Source organism: Ovis aries, chromosome 19 (genome assembly GCF_016772045.2).
Source record: "Ovis aries strain OAR_USU_Benz2616 breed Rambouillet chromosome 19, ARS-UI_Ramb_v3.0, whole genome shotgun sequence".
Taxonomy (NCBI): domain Eukaryota; kingdom Metazoa; phylum Chordata; class Mammalia; order Artiodactyla; family Bovidae; genus Ovis; species Ovis aries.
In genome coordinates, this window is record NC_056072.1 from 6,965,849 (window position 1) to 6,978,552 (window position 12,704).

Below are 12,704 nucleotides of genomic sequence, written 5' to 3' on the forward strand. Positions count from 1 at the left end.
CTCTCTGAAATGGCTGCTGTGGCCCGGTTGAGCAAGGGAGAAGAGGAGGAGGTTAGGCTGGAGAGGCAGGCAGAAGCCAGACAACGTAGGGGCCTTGCAGAGCAAGGGAAAAAATGAATTTCATTTTCAGTGTTACGGGTTATCGCAAAGGACTTTCAGGATTGCTCCCTCCAGCTTCTCTGAATTCCTTTCAGGCTTACATGTCAACACTGCTGCTATAGTCCTCCCATATGTTAATTCTGTGTGAACTCATTAAGGAAGGTAATCATAATTTAGCAACCTTAAAGCTGATCGATTTACATGCCAAGCACACATACTTTCTCCACAACAATATACCGTAGGTACTCTCATTACATTAATTTTACAGATGAGAAAAAGGTACAAAAGCCCCTCGCCATGTCCCCCAGTTCTTTTTAGAAAAAGGCTTTAGGTCTCTTAGGCCTTCCCTGAGTTCCAAAGAGCAGATTTAAGCAATTACTAATGAAGGAAGTGAGGACTGCAGAAACAGCAGCAATCAAGACAACCGTTCAGGGATCAAACAGTCCTAGTTCTTCCTCAGGCGATGCCTGCCGGTAACAATCTGGCTACGGATCTTGGAGGTGTTATGCAGGAAGAACCAAGACCTCCACGCAGGTGGCAGGTGGTGACTACAGGCTGACCACCAGCACACAGACTCCAGACTTGCTGGAACCAGACAGCCGATGAGGAAGATTCCTGAAACGCCGCCCTGTTACCTCACCGCCAACCAATCAGAAGCAAGTTACGCCCTCTGCATTCTCACCCCAAATGCTGCCATTAAAACCTTCTGATGAAAACCATTGGGAGTTCAGGTCTTTTGAGCACAAGCTGTCCATTCTCCCTGCTGGGTCCTGTGAGAAACGCTATCCTTTCCTTCACTGCAACCCAGTGTCAAGTCCAGCTTTGCTGGACTGTAAGCAAGAGGACCCAAGTTCAGTTCAGAAACAAGGCCAAGAGGCTGAGTATCACATCCAAGGTCAAACACCCACAGGCAAGTGGAAGGTAGGCCCAGGCCATCTGACTCGCAGCCTTGCTGCTGGCCACTAAGCCAGAAGCCCCAGCCTGCACCCCTTGAGGGCCTGGAAACCCATGTGAAAGGAGGGGATGCTGCTTCCACATGGATCTTCTGTTCTCCACAGCCCCAAAACTCCCTTTCTCCCATTCAAATGGAACAAAGCAGTAGATCCTACGCTGGGAGTGAGGGGCTGGGGGTGGATAATCTACAGTCAGCCCAAACCATCTTACTGTCTGATTAAACGTTAACCTCTTGCCAAGGCCAAGCAGCCACCAATCCTAGCCAATAAAACCTCTGTCTTTTCACAAGAGCTATAAGAATTCATTGCCTTGTTATTCTTCAAGTCACTATCATCCCAAACTAGACACTACCTGTGTCTGAAATCCACTCTGAAATTCATCCCCTACAAGGAGAGAGAGATGGGTTAATGAACACAGAGATGGATGAAAGGAGAGACTTGTGATAAGGGAACTGCAGGAGCACGCTGATGGTGAAGCACACGGGAGTTCACTGTACAATCATTTCAACTTCTCTGTTTGGATATTTTCAAAATAAAGTATTAAGGGAGGGACCTCCCTGGTGGTCCAGTGGTGCAGAATCCCCGTGCCAAAGCAGGGAACACCCATTTGACCCCCAGTCCGAGAAGATCCCACATGCCAAGGAGCCACTAAGACCGCAGACCGCAAGCACGGGGCCCAGGCTCTAGAGCCTTGCTCTGCAGCCCGGCCATCAGTGGACTGCAGCTAAAGAATACCCCACGCTGGCAGAAACCAGAGAAAGCCTGAGCACAGAAGCAAAGACCCAGCACAGCCGAAAAATCCCAACAAGTGAGGATGTGCATAGGTTATATACAAATACTACATATTTTTAAAGGAAAGACTAGAGTCTCTGAGCATTCTGGTATCCAAAGGGGGATGAAGTGAAGTGAACTGAAAGTTGCTCAGTCATGCATGACTTTGCGAGACCACGGACTATTCGTTCCATGGAATTCTCCAGGCCAGAATACTGGAGCGGGTAGCTGTTTCCTTCTTCAGGGGACCATCCCAACCCAGGGATAGAACCCAGGTCTCCCACACCGCAGGCAGATTTCTTTTACCGTCTGAGCCACCAGGGAGGCTCCCAAAGTGGGATCGTAGAACCAATTCCCTGAGACACCAGAGGATGACTATATTAGGGAGTCCTTTCGATGGGGGGCACCCACACAGAAAACTTTCCCTTCATTAATGAATAAACAACCCTGAATAAATGCTGGGACTGGCTACAGTGAAATGAGAAATCTTACTTATGGAGAAAAGATACACCAAATAAAAGGAAGATTAAGTTTTGAAGATTATTCAGTTTTCTCCTTTAATAGCAGTATTTTTTTTTTTTTTAATGAAGGAAAAAAAAGCATTCAAGAAGAGACAGTTTGGGAAAATATAATTTGAGATTTTCACTATTCAAAAAGTAACTTGGTGCTACTTTTTCAATTAAAAGTTTGTTTTAGCAGCTCCTACTGAAACAACTTCAGGGCTGTCTTAACTATGTTAGCACTGTTAGGCAGGAGCATGGATACAAATCTGGATCACAGACACTGACTGTCCTGCAGAGATGGCCACAAACGCCCACGGCACAAAACAGGAGTGTGCATGTCATAAAAGACAGAGGATCCAAACTATAAAAAAGAAAAAAAGAGAGATAACACAGATTAAATGTTTTGAGAACTCAGAGTCGAAGAAAATGACTTTCAGCTGAAAGGATCAGCGTGGTGGAGCTTCAAGCTGGGGGTTAAAGAATAGTGGACTTTGGACGTGCAGGAAGAGGAGAGGACAGTGGGCACACCAGGCAGAGTGGGAACAGCAAGAGAAGCCAGGACGTGCACAGGAAACAGCAGAGGAGGAAGGGCAGAGTGGGAAGGGAGGCTAAACCGACGGTCCAGTTTGGGAGGGCCTGAGGAGGCAGGCTAAGGAGGCACCTGCCTTGTGGTCTAGTGGTTAGGACTCCGTGCTGCCACTGCGTGGGGCACAGGTTTGATCCCGGGTTCAGGAACTAAGATCTCACATGCTTCTTGGCACAGCCAAAAAAAAACCAGAAATCAGGCTAAGGAACTAGAGCTTTCCTTACTGCTGAACAATGAGGAACTGCAAAGGAGCAAAGTGAATGACCAGAGCTCTGCCTTGGGGGTGTTTTTCTAGCAGCCTTGTGTAGACTGGTTGGTAATGGGCAGGGAGAGACTGTTGTGGGTGTTCTGGAAACAGGAAAGGGAGGCTTGAACTCGGACAGTGGCCACAGAAATAGAGCAGAAGGGGCGGCCTGAACAGACTCCGCGGAAGGGAAAACCAGTGCGATCTGGAGGCTGATTTGCTTGAAGAAAAAGGGACGAACTGGAACAGATGCTAAACTTTCAAGCCATGTAACATGACGAGAGACAGGGAGCACAGGAGGAATTATCTCTTGTCGGGATCAAAGCATGCATTTCACAACGTTGAAAGCCTGACGGTCCTACAAGCAGAGTCAGCATGCTTCAAAGATTTATTTAACTTACTGGCAATCGAAAGAATGCAGAAACACTTTGGAGGATGATAGGAACAATCGTGGAATGTGTATATATGTGTGTGTCTATGTGTGAAAAAAAAAATGGGATACGATTACTAGGCTAGTTCCAAAACTAGCTGATGCTGTACAGGACATAAAATGGTTGCCTCTGTGATTAACTAAAGCAGAGAGAAATCATTTTCATCTCTATTAGGACAAAGTGAAGTAAGTCAGACAAAGACAAATATCATATGGTATCACTTACAGGTGGAATCTAAAAACTGAGACAAATTAATCCACAGAATAGAAACAGACTCTCAGAAAAACAAATTTATGGTTGCCAAAGGGGAAACGCAAGAGGAGGCGGAGGGATAAATTAGGAGGTTGGGCTTGGCACAGACAAACATATATAAAATAATCATCAAGGACCTGCTAGACAGCACAAGGAACTCTACTCAATATTCTTTAATAACCTACACATATGGGGAAAGAATGTAAAAAAAGAATGGCTATATGTATAGCTGAATCAAGTCAGTGCACCCCTACAACAAATGTCACATTGTAAGCCAACTATACTCCAGTGTGGAAGAGAAAAATGTTTAAACGCCTCCCATACCCCTCAGGCCCTGGTGACCCAGGCTGGCGTCACAGCCCTGGAGCCTTGGGTCCCAACGATGGATCGTCAGGAGACTCAGGGAGCCGGGGAGGGTGTGCCAGCAAATGAGCCCCGCTTGGGCATGGAGTGCACAGTCCTCTCTGGTGGGACCACAGTCTCCAGATTCAGGCGGGCCCTCCTCCAGCTATACCAAGCCAAGGGCACCCTCCAAATGGTGGATGCTCTGGGCCGGAAGAGCTCTGAACAGTCACCCCGTCTCCACGTGACCTAGCGCCAAGTTCCCACCTCCAGCCTCCTTCCCTAGAGCGGCCCCACCTATGGACAACCGCGCCGTAAGTGTAGCAGCTTTACAGGGGTTGCAGTTTGTCTACAAAAGGGTGAAAGGGGAAAAGGTACTGAGACACATCCTTGGGTTTTTGTTCTGGCACATGCCACCCTAATTGACAACCCAGAAACTCGACTTTTCCTAAGGCTCTGACTGCCCCAACTGACCTGAGTGGGCAGAAGAAACGCTTCTGCCTTGTGGCCATTTCCCATCATTGTTCAGTTGCTCAGTCATGTCTGACTCTTTGCGACCCCACGGACTGCAGCACACCAGGCTTCCCTGTCCTTCACTATTTCCCAGAGTTAGCTCAAACTCATGTCCATTGAGTCAGTGATGCCATCCCAACCAACTCATCCTCTGTCGTCCCCTTCTCCTCCTGCCTTCTATCTTTCCCAGCATCAGGGTTTTTTCCCTGATGAGAATGAGTCAGCTCTTCGCATCAGGTGGCCAAAACTAGTGCTTAGGGGCACTTCCTATTCACAAGGCCTGTGGGGCTGGAAATGACACCTGCCCTCAAGAAATGTCCTATGGTAGGTCACGAAAAGCAATTCAAAACAGGGCTGACTTTCAAGAAGTAAATTTCACTCATACTTATTGAAAAAAAATTTTTAATGGAAAATATGCTCCACACAGCTATTATTAAGAGACATGCGAATCAGAACTGCAAGGAGGTATCACATTGTGCCAGTCAGAATGGCTGTCAGCAAAACATCTACAGACAATAAATGCAGAGACCCCGAGGAGGAAAGGGAGCTCTCCTTCCAGGCTGATGAAAATGAAAATTGGTAACATGCAGTCTGGAGAACAGTGTGAGGAGGTTCTTCACAAACTAAGAATAAAGCTAGTTGATGATCTAGCCACCCCAGTCCTGGACCTACCATCAGAGAATCTGAATCTGAATCAGAATCTGAAAAGGCGCACCAACATTCAGTGCGGCCCTGTGTACAACATCCAAGACACAGGAGCCACCAGTGTCCACTGACAGAGGAACCGCAGAAGAGGGCGCGCCACATGTACCGGAGGCGGCGATGGCAGCCCACTCCAGTGCTCTCGCCTGGAGAATCCCAGGGACGGGGGAGCCTGGTGGGCTGCAGTCCGTGGGGTTGCTGAGAGTCAGGCACAACTGAGCGACTTCACTTTCACATTTCCTTTCATGCATTAGAGAAGGCAATGGCAGCCCACTCCAGTGCTCTCGCCTGGAGAATCCTAGGGACGGGGGAGCCTGGTGGGCTGCTGTCTATGGGGTCGCACAGAGTCGGACACGATGGAAGCGACTTAGCAGTAGCAGCAGCTACATATATACAGTGGGATACTGGCCATAAAAAAACAGATCAAGTGATGCCATCAGCAGCCACATGAATGGACCTAGACAAGATCATACTTAGTGAAGTAAATCAAACTGAGAAAGACAAGCATCACATGAGATCACCTACATTCGGAATCTAAAAATTGATACAAATGAATTAGTTTATACAAGAGAAAAAGACTCACAGAGTTAGAAAACAAATGCATAATTCTCAAAGGGGAAATCAGGGGCGGGAGAGATGAGTTAGAAGGTTAGGGTTAACAGATACACTGTCCTATATACAGAAGAGATAATCAAGAAAGACCTACTGTATAGGACAGGGAACTCAACTGAACTCTCCTGTAATAACCTATATGGAAACGGATCCAAAAATCGAGACATCTACACGTGTGCACAAGCGAGTCAACCGGCAGTGGCCCTAAAACAAACACAGCACTGTAGACCGACTCCACTTCATGTAAAAGAAAAACTAAGACAAGCAGAGCCAGCCACACTCCCCACAGGCCTCAGGGACCCAGGTGGGCGTCACATCCCTGGGGCCGAGCAGGCCTGCGTCTGGAGGCTGGACTCTCATGGGACTGACGGAGGATGTGCAAGCAAATGAGCCCCCTTGGACCTGTACTGCCCGCTCCCCTCTTGATGGGACCACAATCTCCAGAGCCAGGCAGGCCCACAAAAAGCCACAGGAAGCCTACTTCACCCAAAGATCTGTGGATCCTCCCGGGCTGGAAGAGCTTTGTAAAGTCACCTGGTCTCCCCTCCTCCTCGCGTCCTGGTGCTGGGCTCCCACCTCCACCCTCCGTCCTGAGTCCCCACACCTACAGACCACAGCACCCTTGGCAGAGCGGTGTTGCAAGGCCTGGCATTTCTCCATGGGGGGAAAGGTAACAGGGAAGGAGGAATGACACGCAGGCCCCTGAGCCTTTCTTCCCACGCATTCCGCTCTCCTGGGCAACCCGGGAACGCGACTTTCCCAAGCGTCTGGCTGCCCAGGTAACCAGATCTGTATGTGGGAAAGTGCTGCCGCCTCGTGGCCCTTTCCTGTAACAACACTTTAAAACCTGCAGTTCATGGGCACTTCCTATTCACAAACCCTGGGAGGCTGGAATTGGCACCCACTCTCAAGAAATGTCCTGCGGTAGGTCTTGGAAGAATAATGCAAAACAGGGCTGACTTTCAAGAAGCCAATTTCAACAGGCAAATTTCATTCACACAGTCTGAAAAGAAAAGTAGTGGAAAAGAGAACCCACTGGCTATTAACGTGCTGTGCTTAGTTGCCCAGTTGTCTCCAATTCTTTGCAACTCACCCCTTTTGCCACAGCCAGGAAGAGCATATACCACCATGTATGAACCTATATGACAGACCCTGAATCTGAGTGACAACCTAGAGGGACATGTGACAACCTAGAGGGACAGGATAGGGGAGGGGAGGGAGGCTTTAGTGGGAGGGAATATATGTATAATTAAGACTGATCTGTGCTGTTGTACAGCTGAAACCATCACCATTGCAAAGCAATTTTCCTCCAATTAAAACAAAAACAAAAACTAGCCTAGAGGCTAAGCAAATCATATCTTCAATCTCATTTCATTTACACCAGCAGAGGGCTGCAACGGCCAAGGAATGCTGCTGCTGCTGCTAAGTCGCCTCAGTCGTGTCTGACTCTAGGGGGACTCTGTGTGACCCCCTAGATGGCAGCCCACCAGGCTCCCCCGTCCCTGGGATTCTCCAGGCAAGAGTACTGGAGTGGGGTGCCATTTCCTTCTCCAGTGCATTAAACTGAAAAGTGAAAGTGAAGTTGCTCAGTCGTGCTCAGACCCCAGGGACTGCAGCCCAACAGGCTCCTCCGTCCATAGCGCTGCCTTTTTCTAGGGCTTCCGCATGCCTGTACATGCACTTAATTCCTCCATGGTGTTTGGGGGGAAAAAAAGACTACAAAACTCAGCCTCCTTGCTCCCGTATCAGTTGGGTATTTAATTTAGGACGGTTGGATTACTTGGGAGGGAGATGTGATGGAGAAAGGTAAAAATCACACCATACCCAAAAATAAACTCAAAACAGATTAAAAGACCAGAAACTATAAAACTCTTAGAGGAAAACATAGGCATAACACTCTCTGACCTAAGTCACAGCAAGATCCTCTATGACCCACCCCCCACAGTAATGAAAATAAAACCAAAAATAAACACGTGGGACCTAATTAAACCTAAAAGCTTTTGCCCATGAAGCAAACTATAAGCAAGGCGAAGCAACAGCCCTCAGAATGGGAGAAAATAAAAGCAAATGGAAATGAAAGATGAAGAATTACTCTACAAAACACACAAGCATGTCATGCAGCTCAACACCAGAAAAACAAACAACCCAATCAAAAAATGGGCAGATGAATTAAACAGACATTTCTCCAAACAAGACACACAAATGGTTAATACATAAGATGCTCAGCATCGCGCATTATTACAGAAATGCAAATCAAAACTTCAGTGAGGTATTCTGATATTCTGACCTCATACCAGTCAGAATGGCCATCATCAAAAAATCTACAAAAAATAAATGCTGGAGAGGCTGTGGAGAAAAGGGAACCCTCTCACACTGTTGGTGGAAGTGCAAAATGATAGTCACTATGGAGAACAGTAGGGAGAGTGCTTTAAAAACTAGGAATAAAACTACCATATGACCCAGCAATCCCACTTAGGGCATATACCTTGAGGAAACCAGAACTGAAGAAGACACATGTACCCCAGTGCTCAGCACAGCACTATTTACAGTAGCTGTAAATAACTGGAAGCAAGCTAGATGTCCATCGGCAGATGAATGGACAAGGGAGCTGTGGTAGTTGTATACAATGGAGTATTTTGCAGCTATAAAAAGGAACGCATCTGAGTCGGTTCTAATGAGGCGGATGAACCTAGAGCCTTTTATAGACAGTGAAGTCAGTCACAAAGAGGAAGACAAGTACCGTACATTAACACATACGTATATATGGAATCTAGAAAGATGCTACCAACGGTCCCGCATACGGGGTAGCAAAGGAGACAGATGTGAAGGACAGACTTTTGGACTCAGTGGGGCAAGGAGAGGATGGGATGATTTGAGAGAACAGCACTGAAACACATGCATTCCACATGTAAACCAGAGGACCAGAGTTTAATGTATGAAGTAGGGCACCCAAAGCTGCTGCTCCACGACAGCCTAGAGGGATAGGGTGGGAAGGGAGGCAGGAGGGGGGCTCAGGAAGAAGGGACACGTGTGTATCTATGGCCGATTCATACTGACGCATGGCAAAAACCATCACAATACTGTGAAGTCATTATCCTTCAATTAAATAAGTTTTTTTTAAAAGCTTTGATTGCTTAGGGAAAAGAGAAGTCCAACCTGGCAATGTGAATTACAGGGCATCTCTGCCATTACAAGGCCACCACAGACTTGGCTCGTACTGAGAGTCAGTACAGAGTACAGAACACAGGTTTCCACTCATCATCAATTAAATCCTAGTGTTTGAAAATGGGAAGCATTAACAGAGGTTCCCAAAGCAAACACACAACCGCAAGATAGCCACTCTCTGCAGGCCACATTTTGTTTCATCTTCCCTGTGTTTCTGTCGTGGAAAGAGACATATGCTCTCCTGGAGCTGCTGCATGTCAGTTTACAGAAATCAGCCTCGTTTTGTGTTTTAAATAATTACACTGAGTGGCCATACCTCAGTTCATCTACCCCATTTCCCATGAAGAGGCCTTTAGGTTGTTCCCAATATTTTGCAATTAGCAACAATGTTGCAGAGATTAACTACGTGAATTTTATTTTCGTATCCTCAGATATATACCTTTGGGGTAAGTTCCCAGGTTAGGTGGTTACTGAGTTTGCATAGTTTGGTTAAACAGTGCCAGTTTCCCTCACCAGAGGTTGTACTGTTTTGCACTCCCAGAAATAGTGCAAACACCTGTTTCTCCGACATCTCCCACAAAGTGCAATCTCAAGCTTTGAATTTTTTTCATTCAGATAGGGAGAAACAATATTTAGTGTAATTTTAATTTGCATTTCTTCCTGAGAAAAAACTGAATGTATTTACATATGTTCAAGAGCTACTTTTATGTTTTACTTGTCTGTTCATGTTTCTTGCCTGTTTACATCCTACAGGGATTCTGGTTCCCCTACCTCTATTTTAAGAATTCTTCAAATATTAGGTATATCAGCTCTTTCTCTGTGGTATAACTTCTTTCTCTTAAGCTTTCTGCCTGCTTTTTGCTTCTATTTATGGTGTTTTTTCCCATCATGCTTTTTTTCCAGGTTATTTTTAGATAGCTGAGTATACAATTTTTCTTTAATTGCATGTATACTGAGTTAAAGTTAGAAAGCCTGTCCCCATTTGGATACAAAAGAATTTTAAGGTTTCTTTTAGTACTTGTATGGGTTCATATTTTACATTTAGGTTTGATATACCTGGGAGTTGATTCTTGTGACTGATATCAGGGATGGCTCTAATTTTACCTTTACAAACAGCTAGCAGTTGGTCTAATACCATTTTATACATGTGTATGTATAAATACATATTTATATATATGCATGTGTATGTTTATATATGTAAATATGTGTATATATACACACATATAAACATATAAAACTGTTTTCTTGTAGAAACAAGCACACAAGACAGTGGGCTTTTCAGAAATGGTCAATTACACTAATACATTTAGAGCAGATAGCCAAAAGTGCTTGAATAATTGTGGGACTAGTATTTAATGACTTTATGCAAACTAAAATTCCTTCCCTGGTGGCTACTAACATTTAATTTACGTAACACTTTACAGTTTAGAAAAGTACCCCCACATCCTCAATCTGGTTTACCCCATCGTAACTCTGATCCCGAGCAGGTTGTCCTCAACACACAGAGGACGGGGCTAAGGCTACAGAAGAGCAGATGACTTACAGAGGCGTGCACTCGGTGAGTGCAGTGACCCAGCTCTTCTCCCTCTTGCCATGGTTCTCCACAGAACCGGCACCACAGTGCTTTCACATTAAGATAGCTGTGGCTTTACAAACTCCATTAAGAAGGTGGTGGTTAAGACGCTCAAGTATCTCTTGCAAGCCAGGGTTGGATTAAGACTTTACTTGAAGGTTACACCTCTCAAAATACTGAGCATCTCCGGCAGCTAAAGAGCAGCAAAGTATTTGGGAGTATAGCAAAAGATGTGGCTATCCAGCAATTCCACTCCTGGTATGTATCCAGAAAAACCAAAAACACTCATTTGGAAAGACATATGCACCCCAGTGTTCACAGCAGCATTCCTTACAACTGCCAGATATGGAAGCAACCTCAGAGTCCATCAACAAATGAACGCATAAATAAGATGTGACACATAAACACCATGGAGTATCAATCATAAACATGACTGAAATTCTGTCATCTGCTGCAATATGGATGGAGTTGGAGGGCATCAAGCTAAGTGAAATAAGTCAGACAAAGACAAATACTGTATGATATCACATATATGGAACTTTAAAATGACAATAAACTAGACATAGAGAAGCTGTAACCACGAGAGAAGCTAGTGGTTACAGCAGTGGGGGAGTGGGAGGTTCAAACTAGCGGGTGTGAGACAGGCCCAAGGATGTACTGTACAACATGGGGAATGTAGCCAGTATTTGGTAATGACTTAGTGGAAAAGTACTCACTCAAGATGTATTAAAATTTTTTTAAAACTAAAAAAAAAGTTGTGGTTATTATCTACCATCTTAATAGTACTTCCCATCTGCACAGAATTTGAAAAGTGCACACAGACACGAAACAGAGGGGCAGCCCAACCCAGTGAACAATGGTGAAGCTGTAGCATTAAAGACAGAACACACCTTAATAAAAGATGCTTGGAAGAGCCACATCCTACAGGATGCCAACTCAAATTTCTGACCCAAAACCTGGCTTTAAATTCTACGGCAACAAGGGGGAACATCAAATGACTAATTTGGCTACTGAGTTATAACAGCAGTTCTGAGAGCGATCAGAGGACCCCTGGAGGTCTTGAGAACTTCACAGGGATTCTGTGAGGTCAGAACTACCCTCCCCCTCCTCCTAAGAGGCCATCCGCATTTTTCACGGTGTGATTATCGGTTTGCACTGCATATGGACTGCAACCAGGAGCACTCTAGCACAAGGCAGGGCAGTGGAAGCGAGCTGAACCTGTCGTCACTCTCCTCTTCACCACTCTGGGAAAACACAAAGCAAATTCACATAAGAATCCCCTCGATGAAGTAGAATTTTATTAAGTTGCACCAACCAGTACCAGTTCTTGCAGCTCTGTGAGGAAATGGAAAGACACATGTACATTTCTGCTGCTTACTGAAGTGTTTCTGTACTACTGAGTGATAAGCTGATCTAGCCACTTCTTTCACCTACTTGAAATAATTACTTGAAAGAATTACTTATAGACCAGCTGGTACTTCAGGCATATCTGGGAGACATTTTCTCAATAATGAATGAAGTGATCCTATCAGTACAAGCAATATAAACTGATAGTATCTGTTGCACTGACAGAACCTGAACTTTCCAGAAAAAAATTAGAATCTTGGAAAATTTGTATTGGCCACTGAGCCTGACAGTTTCCCACCACTTTAAACTTTTCTAATGAGATTTAATAATAACTAAAAATATGTTTTTTGGGGAGGAGACATTTTATAATGGGACATGTTAGAATTTGGAAGAACCTGGAGTTCACCAAACTGATATTTTCTAAATGCAATGAATAATGTTACAGAAGTCACACAGGGGTAAAAACCCACTCCAGGTGATAGACAGACCAATGGTTTTCTCCTGCAAAAAACAGTTGTCAAGTCTTGGCATCGAAAGAGAAAATTCACAATTCTCTGGAAAAGCTATTAAAATACTCCTACCTGTTTCCACCTATGTATTTCTTTTTTAAG